Below are 10,657 nucleotides of genomic sequence, written 5' to 3' on the forward strand. Positions count from 1 at the left end.
AGTAAGGGCTAGAGTAAAACAGCCTTGTGTCCCTCCTGTGTGTCTGTCTGTTTTCCATATAATGTTCCACATTCCTATGTATTTAGTCTTTTTTTTTTTTTTTTTTTTTTTAGAGCCTCAAGCTGTCACCCTGGGTGGAGTGCCGTAGCATCACAGCTCACAGCAAAGTCCAACTCCTGGGCTTGAGTGATTCTCTTGCCTCAGCTTCCCAAGTAGCTGGGACTACAGGCCTGCCACAATGCCCTATTTTTAGAGTTGGGGGTCTCACTCTTGCTCAGGCTGGTCTGGAACCTGTGAGCTCAGGCAATCCAATCAGGCCTTGGCTTCCCAAGTGCTGGGATTACAGGCATGAGCGACCATGCCCAGCTGGCTCTGAGGAATTCTGACAGAAGTTGCACCAGCCTGGTCCAAAGAGGAGGAGCTGATGGGCAGGGCAGGTGCTGTTGCACAGGGTTGGCCACTTACCCCAGCAGGAAAATCCCAGATTCCCCAAAACAACAGAAAAGGTTTCCTTTCAAGCCCTTGTTGATCTCAAGGACAGAGTGCTCCAACTGACTTCTGCTCCTTGCCAGCTATCAGGCTAACCCAGCAAGAGTCAGTGGCTCCCTGTCGGCAGCTGTCCCTTCTGCTTTGCTGTAAATCTGGGTCATTCTTTCTACTGACTCACATCCAGATCGGCGGAAACAATTTGTAGGCTACAAACTAACTACACGTCTCTCATTTTCCAACACCACTCCCCATCTGGGGACCTGGGGACTGTGAGCAGCCGGGTTGGATTCCTGGTTTGTCACACAGCACGAGCACCACCTCGTAAGCAGCAGAAAGTGGGGTTCATGGGAGGTGTGCTGGGAACAGACCATATGGGATGGCCACTGTACCTGGGCATCCTCTTAATTCCTGGCTGCAAAACCACGCTTGAATGACAATGTCCAGCAGATGGCGGTGTGTCCTGGAAGGTCCAATCTGGCAGTTGTTAAGACAGACGGATCCTGACCTTCACACCGGAGTGGGTCACAAGGGCACCATAGTGCCCCACCCAAGAATGTGTGTCTCTCCGGTACTGCTCAAAAGATACGTAGCGGATGCCCTTGCCAAAGTTGGTGAGGACGTGGGAGACGTGTCGGCAGCCCCTCTCAGTCCACTGAAGGACTGGGTTTGGTGACGCCGAGAACTTGACCACTTCATCTTCATACACGTCCAGGAGGCGGACCCGGGGTCAGTAGACGCAGCCGCAGTTTTCTCGGGCTCCCCACCAGTCTGCCACACAGATCTCAATCTGGGCGCTGTCAAGCAGTTGCTGCCATATCCCCTCCATTACCAGGTCCACAAGCTGTCTCTTGAAGCATCATGCTCTCCGCAGGAGTTGAAGATGAGATTGCGGCCCAAGGGCGCACGCAGGCAGTAGCGCGCCAGGGCACAGAACGGGAACTCCCAGTCTTCCTCGCTGTTGGGCAGGCAGCGCAGAGCCAGGGCGCAGAGTGCTCGGCCCTCCGCGCTGCGGTAGCCGGCCAGCTGCAGCAGCCAAGTGGTGGGCCCGTCCACTACGTCGCGCCAGGCGCTGCACACTAGGCTGCACTGCGTTACTAGCCCGCGCGGCGGCACATGGCTCAGCACCTGCACGAGCAGCTCTTGGGGCAGCGTGTCCAGGGCCATGGGCGGGTCTGCCCGCAGCCGCCGCCGCTAGGACCGGGCGCCCATCTCCAGCAGCTGGCGTCCTGGCGGCCTGCTCGGAGGCGGCGGCGGGCTAAGGTCTCCTTCCCCACGTCACTCTTGGAGCCAGTCTGGGGGGTCCCCGTGATCGGCCCGGCCTAGGGAGCCCCCGGACCCGCCGTCGGGGTAGTTGGGTCTCTTCCGAGGAGGCCCCTTTTTTTTATTTTATTTTTTTAATGTTTTTAGAGACAGAGTCTCACTTGGTTGCCCTGGGTAGAGTGCTGTGGTGTCGCAGCTCACAGCAACCTCCAGCTCTTGGGCTCAAGGCATCCTCTTGCCCCAGCCTCCAGAGTAGCTGGGACTATGGGCACCCCCCACAACGCCCGGTTATCTTTTTGTTGCAGTTCCGCTGGGGCTGGGTTCGAACCCGCCACTCTCGATGTACGGGGCCAGCGCCCTACTTACTGAGCCACAGGCACTGACCCAAAAGATAGATTCTTTAAACTAGAAAAACTCCTTAATCTAAAGAAAATTTTAGAGAGTTCTTATCTTAAGGAATTTCCTTATTTATACTTATAGAAAGATCAAATTGGGGTAGTGCCTGTGGCTCAGTGGGCAGGGCACTGGCACCATATACCAAGGGTAGCGGGTTCCAACCCCACCCCTGCCAAACTGCAACAAAAAAATAGTGGGGTATTGTGGTGGGCGCCTGTAGTCCCAGCTACTCGGGAGGCTTAGGCAAGAGAATTGAAAGAAAAACACCAGTGTTATGGCTAGCCTTAGAAACTCCCTAAAAAAAAGAAAAAAAAAAAATGACAAGGGGCAGCTGTGCCTGTGGCTCAAAGGAGTAGGGCGTCAGCCCCATATACCTGAGGGGGCAGGTTCAAACTCAGCTGTTGTTGTTTTTCGATTTTTAGTAGGGATGGGGCTGTCACTTTTGCTCAGGTTGGTCTTGAACTTGTGAGCTCAAGCTATCCACTCACCTCAGCCTCCCAGAGTGCTAGGATTACAGGCATGAGCCACCGCCCCCGGCCTGATTCTAACATTTAGGAAGAAGTGTCATCAAATAATGTACAATTAAGAGGTTCGACCTATTCCTTTCTAGCTCTCACAAAGAGTTATGCTACCATACATGTCCAACAGTTATAAAGTAGTCTTGGGACCTAGACTTCTATTCTTTGGTAGGCTTAATATCAACTTCACCATAGTCACATTCCAAAACAATTACTTTAGTATTACACGGAAGCCCTGGTATAAACAAGATAGCAAGAAAAGCAAGCCATTACTCATTCTCTAAGAAGAGGCTTCTATTCCCTACAACATAGTAGATATGTGAATTTAATGAATATTTTGGAATGAAGACAGTAAGAATTCCAGAATTGATGCTTTGCTTCCTTTATAACCAGAAAGAACAACAATGCAAACAATAGTTAATATGGCAGAAGGAAACTATCATTTATCCATAGTTAAAATTCTACATGACATGGGCAGCGCCTGTGGCTCAGTGGGTAGGGCACCGGCCCCATATACCAAAGGTTGTGGGTTCAAACCCAGCCCCAGCCAAACTAGAACTAAGAATAGCTGGACTTTGTGGCAGGCACCTGTAGTCCCAGCTGTTGGTGAGACTGAGGCAAGAGAATCACCTAAGCCCAAGAGCTTGAGGTTGCTGTGAACTGTAAGGCCACATGAGACTCTGTCTCAAAAAAAAAAAAAAAGACTTTCTCAAAAAAAAAAGATTCTGTTTTGCAAGATAAAAATATTCTAGAGGCACCAGCCCCATATACCAAAGGAGGTGGGTTCAAACCTGGCCCTGGCCCAAAACTGCAAAAACAATTAAAAAATAAAAATTAAATTAAAAAATGGCTCTGTCCCTGTAGCTCAAGTGGCTAAGGTACCAGCCACATACACCAGCCACATACACCTGCCAAACAACAATGATAAGCAAAAAACAGCCAGGCATTGTGGCAGACTCCTGTAGTCCCAGCTACTTGGGAAGCTGAGGCAAGAGAATCACTTAAATTCCAAAGTTTGAGGTTACTGTGAGCTGCAATGCCACATCACTCTACCTACGGTGACAGCTTGAGGCTCTGTCTCAAAAAAAAAAAGTTCTAGAGATATATATTGCAATACAATGTCAATATACTTAACACAACTAAATTGTATGATTAAAAGATTAAAAATTGCAACTTACATGTGCTTTTCCCCAAAAGTAAAGAATAATAAAAAATAGTTAACTAGAGTTACATGGCTGTTTAAACATTATATTCACACCAATGTTTCCCACAAATAGTATATATTCACTAATAAGTATGTCTTAAGATTAAGACAGTTCTAGGGGTGGTGCCTGTGGCTCAAAGGAGTAAGGCATCAGCCCCATATGCCGGAGGTGGTGGGTTCAAACCCAGCCCTGCCCAGAAACTGAAAAAAAAAAAAAAAAAAGATTAAGACAGTTCTTTTTTCTTTTCTTTTCTTTTTTTTTTTTCTTTTTTGCAGCTTTTGGCTGGGGCTGGGTCTGAACCCGCCACCTCTGGTATATGGGGTCTGAACCCGCCACCTCTGGTACATGGGGCTAGTGCCCTACTCCTTTGAGCCACAGGCGCCGTCCTGTTCTTTTTTCTTTTCTTTTTTTGTTTTTAAGGCAGTCTCACTTAATCTCCCTGGGTATACTGCTGTGGTGTCATAGCTCATAGCAACCTCAAACTCTTGGGCTCCAGAGATTCTCTTGCCTCAGCCTCCTGAGTAGCTAGACTGCAGGCACCCACCACAATGCAGGCTATATATTTTTTTAGAGATGGTGTCTCTTGCTCATGCTGGTCTTCAACTCCTGAGCTCAAGCTACCCACCTTGGCCTCCCAGAGCACTGGGATTACAGGTGTGAGCTACCACACCCAGCCTGACAGTTTTTATTAATATTCACCTACAGAACAAAAAATAACCATTGGCTAGCACCCAAGAGAAAATATACTGTTCATAACCCAAATATAAGGCAGAGCTCGGTGGCTCATGCCTATAATCCTAGCACTTTGGGAGGTTGAAGTGGATAGATTGCTTGAACTCAGAGGTTCTAGAGTGATCTGAGCCAGAGCAAGACCTCGTCTCTAAATAACCGAGTGTTGTAGTGGGTGCCTGTAGTCCCAGCTACTTGGGAGGCTGAGACAAGAGAATTAATTGCTCGAGCCCAAGAATTTGAGTCTGCTCACAAAGTGAGACTGTGTTTAAAAAAATAAAAACAAATATAATTAATATATAGCTAAACAAACACAAAAAATTAAATTACCAATAAATATATGGTTGATTTATATTTTTCTGTTCTCAGTGTCTTCAAGTATACAGAGTTGAATATTATCCTACAAAACTACAATATATAAAGTGTCCCATAATTACACACAGAATGGAAACTCATATTTTATATATTTATTTTATTTTATTATTATTTTTTATTGTTGAGGATTCATTGAGGGTACAAGATACCAGGTTACACTTTTTGCATTTGTTTGGTAAAGTCCCTCCTATAATTGTGTCTTGAACCAAAAGGTGTGTCACACACTGCGACCCCACTCCCCTCCCTCCTTCCCTCTCTCTGCTCTCCCCATCCCCTATCATGTACTAGGTCATTAATTGTCCTCATAACAAAATTGAGTACATAGGATTCATGCTTCTCCATTCTTGTCATGCTTTACTAAGAATAATGTCTTCCACTTCCATCCAGGTTAATACAAAGGATGTGAAGTCTCCCTTTTTTTATTTTTTTATTTTTATTTATTTATTTATTTATTTTTATTAAATCATAGCTGTGTACATTAATTTGATCATGGGTCACCATACACTTGGTTCATAGGCCATTTCATCACACTAGTTAACATAGCCTTCCTGGCATTTTCTTTGTTATTTTGCTAAGACATTTACATTCCACATTTACTAAGTTTCACATATATCCTTGTAAGATGCACCGCAGGTGTGATCCTATCAATCCCCCTCCCTCTACCCACCTCCCCCCTCCCTCCCCACCCTTTCCCCCTTCCCCCTATTCTTAGGTTGTAGCTGGGTTATACCTTTCATGTGAAGGTCCTAAATTAGTTTCATAGTAGGGGTGAGTACATTGGGTACTTTTTCTTCCATTCTTGAGACACTTTATCTCCATTTTTTTAATGGTTGAATAGTATTCCATGGTATACATATACCACAGCTTGTTAATCTATTTCTGGGTTGGTGGGCGTTTAGGATGTTCCCACATTTTGGTGATTGTAAATTGAGCTTCGTTAAACAGTCTAGTGCAAATGTCTTTATGGTAGAAGGATTTTTTACCTTCTGGATAGGTGCCCAGTAATGGGATTGCAGGATCAAATGGGAGGTCTACCTTGAGTTCTTTGAAGGTTCTCCATATTTCCTTCCAAAAAGGTTGTATTAGTTTACAGTCCCACCAGCAGTGTAAAAGTGTTCCTTTCTCAGCACATCCATGCCGGCATCTGCAGTTCTGAGACTGTGTGATGTGGGCCATTCTCACTGGGGTTAGATGATATCTCAGCGTGGTTTTGATTTGCATTTCTCTAATAATTAGGGACAATGGGCATTTTTTCATATGTTTGCTAGCCATTCTTCTGTCTTCTTTAGAGAAGGTTCTATTCATGTCTCCTGACCATTGATACATGGGATGGTTGGCTTTTTTCATGTGGATTAATTTGAGTTCTCTATAAATCCTAGTTATCAAGCTTTTATCTGATTCAAAATATGCAAATATCCTTTCCCGTTGTGTTGATCGTCTATTTGCTTTGGTTATTGTCTCCTTAGCTGTATTAAAGCTTTTCAGTTTAATTAAGTCCCATTTGTTTATTTTTGTTGACAAAATATGACAGAGTGCCACATATTTCACTATGTGGCCCTTGATTGAGTGCCGTAGTGTTACAGCTCACAGCAACCTCAAACTCTTGGGCTTAAGTGATTCTCTTGCCTCAGCCTCCCAAGTAGCTGGGACTACAGATGCCTGCCACAATGCCTGGCTATTTTTTGTTGCAGTTGTCATTGTTGTTTAGCAGACCCGGGCTGGGTTCAAATGTGTTACCCTGGCTGTATGTGGCTAGTGCCATAACCACTGTGCTATGGGTGCTGAGCTGGAAATTTTCATGAAGTCTTTCCCCAGGCCGATATCTTGCAGTGTTTTTCATATGCTTTCTTTGAGGATTTTTATTGTTTCATACCTTAAATTTAAGTCTTTTATCCATCTTGAATCAATTTTAAAATGAGTGGTGAGAGGTGCAGGTTCGGTTTCAGTCTTTTACATGTGGGTGTCCAGTTCTCCCAGCACCATTTATTGAATAGGGATTCATTCCCCCAGTGTATGTTCTTGTTTGGTTTATGGAAGATTAGGTGGCTATAAGATGTTAGTTTCATTTCTTGGTTTTCTATTCGATTCTAAATGTCTATTTCTCGATTTTTGTGTGCGTACCTTGCTGTTTTGACCATTATGGCCTTGTAGAAAGCCTAAAGTCGGTAGGCTGATGCCCCTGGCTTTGTTTTTATTGCTAAGAACTACCTTAGCAATACAGGACTTTTTCTGGCTCCATACAAAATGAAGGATTATTTTTTCCAAGTCTTGAAAGTACAATGTTGGTATTTTAATAGTGATGGCATTGAATCAGTAGATTGCTTTGGGAAGTATAAACATTATAACAATGTTGATTCTTCCCAGCCATGAGCATGGTATGTTCTTCCATTTGTTAATATCCTCTGATATTTCCCTTCTTAGGGTTTCATAATTTTCTTTATATAGGTCCTTTACCTCTTTTCTTAGGTATAGTTCTAGGTATTTTGTTTTCTTCAAAGCTAGGGTGAAGAGAGTTCTGTTCTTAATTAGCCTCTCATCTCAGGTGTTATTGGTGTATACAAAGGCAACTGACTTGTGGACATTGATTTTATATCATCAGACATTACTGTACTTTTTGATGACTTCCAGGAATCTTGTGGTTGAGTCTTTGGGGTTCTCTAGTAATAAGATCATATTGTCAGCAAAGAGGGAGAGTTTGACCTCCTTTGTTCCCATTTGGATTCCCTTTATTTCCTTCTCTCACCTGATTGTTGCAGTTTTTTTTTTTTTCTAGGATAGCTGTAGGTTTGTCATAGATAGCTTCAATCAGTTTAAGGAATGTGCCACCTATGCCTATACTCTTCAGTGTTCTAATTAGAAAAGGATGCTCCATTTTATCAAGTGCTTTTTCTGCATCGATTGAGAGGATCATATGGTTTTTGCTTTTGCTTCTGTTGATAAGGTGAATAATGTTTATGGACTTGCATATGTTAAACCAGCCTGGCATCCTGGGGATAAAACCTACTTGATCATGATGTATGACTTTTTTCATGATAAGCTGTAGTCTATTAGCTTGGGTTTTGTTGAAAATTTTTGCGTGTATATTCATGAATGAAATTGGTCTGAAGTTCTTCTTTTTAGTTGGGCCTTTTCCTGGTTTTGGTATCAAGGTGATGTTTGCTTCATAGAACATGTTGGGGAAGATTCCTTCCTCATCAATTTTTTGGAATAATTTTGGCAGTATGGAAATAAGCTCTTTTTTTTTTTTTTTTTTTCAGTTCTTGGCCGGGGCTGGGTTTGAACCCACCACCTCTGGCATATGGGGCCCGAGTCCTACTCCTTTGAGCCACAGGTGCTGCCCAGAATAAGCTCTTCTTTGAAGGTTTGATAGAATTCAGGTGTGAAGCCATCTGGAATAGGACATTCTTTTGTTGGAAGATTTTTTATCGATTCTTTGATCTGTGCTTGAAATTGGTCTGTTCAGGAGATCTATTTCTTCCTGGCTAAGTCTAGGGAGGAGGTGTGATTCCAAATATTGATCCATTCCTTCACATTGTCAAATTTCTGGGCATAGGAATTGGTAGTATTTTGGGCAGTGCCTGTGGTTCAGTGGGTAGGGCTCTGGCCCTATATGCTGAGGGTGGCAGGTTCAAACTCGTCCCCAGCCGAACCACAACAACAAAAAAAAGCCGGGCGTTGTGGCAGGTGCCTGTAGTCCCAGCTGCTCCGGAGGCTGAGGCAAGAGAATCACTTAGGCCCAGGAGTTGGAGGTTGCTATGAGCAGTGTGATGCCACAGCACTCTACCGAGAGTAATAGAGTAAAACTCTGTCTCTTCAAAAAAAAAAAAAAAGAAAGAAAGAAAGAAAGAAATTGGTAGTATTTCAGAGATAATCTTTGTATCTGGTAGTACTTTCTGGTAGTATTCAGAAATCTAGTAATCTTTGTATCTCTGTGGCATCTGTTGTTATTTGCCCTTTATCATTTCTGATTGAGGATACTAGAGATTTTACTTTTCTGTTCCTTGTTAGTCTGGCCAAAGATTTATCTATTTTATTTACTTTTTCAAAAACCCAAAATCTTGTTTCATTAATTTTCTGGCTGATTCTTTTGTTTTCATTTTCATTAATCTCTGTTAATTTTGGATATTTCTTTTCCTGTGCTTAGTTTAGGCTTAGATTGTTCTTCTTCTTCTAATTCCATAAGATGGCTTGTGAGTTTGTTGATGCGCTCTCTTTCTGTTTTTCAAATGTAGGCATCTAAAGTGATAAATTTTCCTCTTAGAACTGCTTTTGCAGTATCCCAGATTTTGGTAGCTTATGTCTTCATTGTTGTTATGCTCTAGGAAGTTAATGATTTCCTGTTTTATTTCTTCCTGCGCCCCACTGTCATTCAACAGAAGGTTGTTTAATTTCCATGCATTTGTGTGGGGTTGAATGTTTTTGTTGGAGTTGAGTTTCACCTTTAATGCCTTGTGGTCTGAGAAGATACAAGGTAAAACTTCAAGTCTTTTGATTCTGTTGAGTTTTGTTTTGTGTCCTAGGATATGATCAATTTTGGAAAATGTTCCCTGGGCTGATGAAAAGAATGTATTTTATTTAGCTTTGGGATGGAGTGTTGTAATTTTTTTTTTTTTTTTTTTGAGACAGTGTCTCACTTTGTCACCCTTGGTAGAGCGCTGTGGAGTCACAGCAATCTCCAGCTCTCAGACTTAGATGGTTCTCTTGCTTCAGCCTCCTGAGTACCTGGGACCACAGGCACACACCACAATGCCCAGCTATTTTTGTTGTTGTTGTTGCAGTTTGGCTGGGGCTGGGTTTGATCCTGCCACCCTCGGTATATGGGGCTGGTGCCCTACTCACTGAGCCACAGGTGCCACCCAAGATGGAATGTTCTATATACATTTATCAAGCACAGTTGTTCTAGGGTCTTGTTTAAGTCCCTTATATCTTTGTTTAATTTCTATTTAAAGGATCTGTCCAGCTCTGTAAGAGGAGTGTTAAAGTCCTCTGTTATTATGGTGTTATGGGATATCATATTGTTCAGACTAATTAAGGTCTGTTTCAAGAATCAGGGAGCATTTAAGTTGGGTGCATAAATATTCCAAATTGAAATGTCTACTTGTTGTACTTTTCCTGTGATCAGTATGAAGTGACCATCTTTGTCTTTTCTGACTTTAATTGCTTTAAATCCACATGTATCTGAAAATAAGATTGCAACCCCTCTTTTCTTTCAAATTCCATTTCCCTGAAAACTTGTCTTATAACCCTTAACTGTGAGGTTTTTTTGTTTGTTTGTTTTTTGAGACAGAGTCTCAAGCTGTCACCCTGGGTAGAGTGTCATGGCATGGCATCACAGCTCACAGCAATCTCCAACTCCTGGGCTCAAGGGATTCTCCTGCCTCCACCTTCCTACTAGCTGGTACTACAGGTGCCCACCACAATACCTGGTTAATTTTTGGTTGCAGCCATCATTGTTGTTTGGTGGGCCTGGGCTGGATTTGAGCCCACCAGCTCGGGTGTATGTGGTTGGCACCTTAGCCGCTTGAGCCACAGGCGCCAAGCCTTAACTGTGAGTTTTAATCAGTCTTTTGAGGGTAGGTGTGTTTCCTGCAGACAATAAATTGATGGCTTATGTTTTTTAATCCATTCAGTCAGTCCATGCCTCTTCAGTGGGGAATTCAAGCCATTAACATTTATTGAGATAAT

At 43.3% G+C, this 10,657-nt stretch overlaps 1 pseudogene; it reads right to left on the reverse strand.

The window, feature by feature from the left end:
• Nucleotides 1–238: 238 nt before the first annotated feature.
• On the reverse strand, nt 239–1,701 carry LOC128572828 (F-box only protein 17-like; annotated as a pseudogene).
• Between the last annotated feature and the right edge of the window lie 8,956 nt (nt 1,702–10,657).

Source organism: Nycticebus coucang, chromosome 20 (genome assembly GCF_027406575.1).
Source record: "Nycticebus coucang isolate mNycCou1 chromosome 20, mNycCou1.pri, whole genome shotgun sequence".
Classification (NCBI taxonomy): domain Eukaryota; kingdom Metazoa; phylum Chordata; class Mammalia; order Primates; family Lorisidae; genus Nycticebus; species Nycticebus coucang.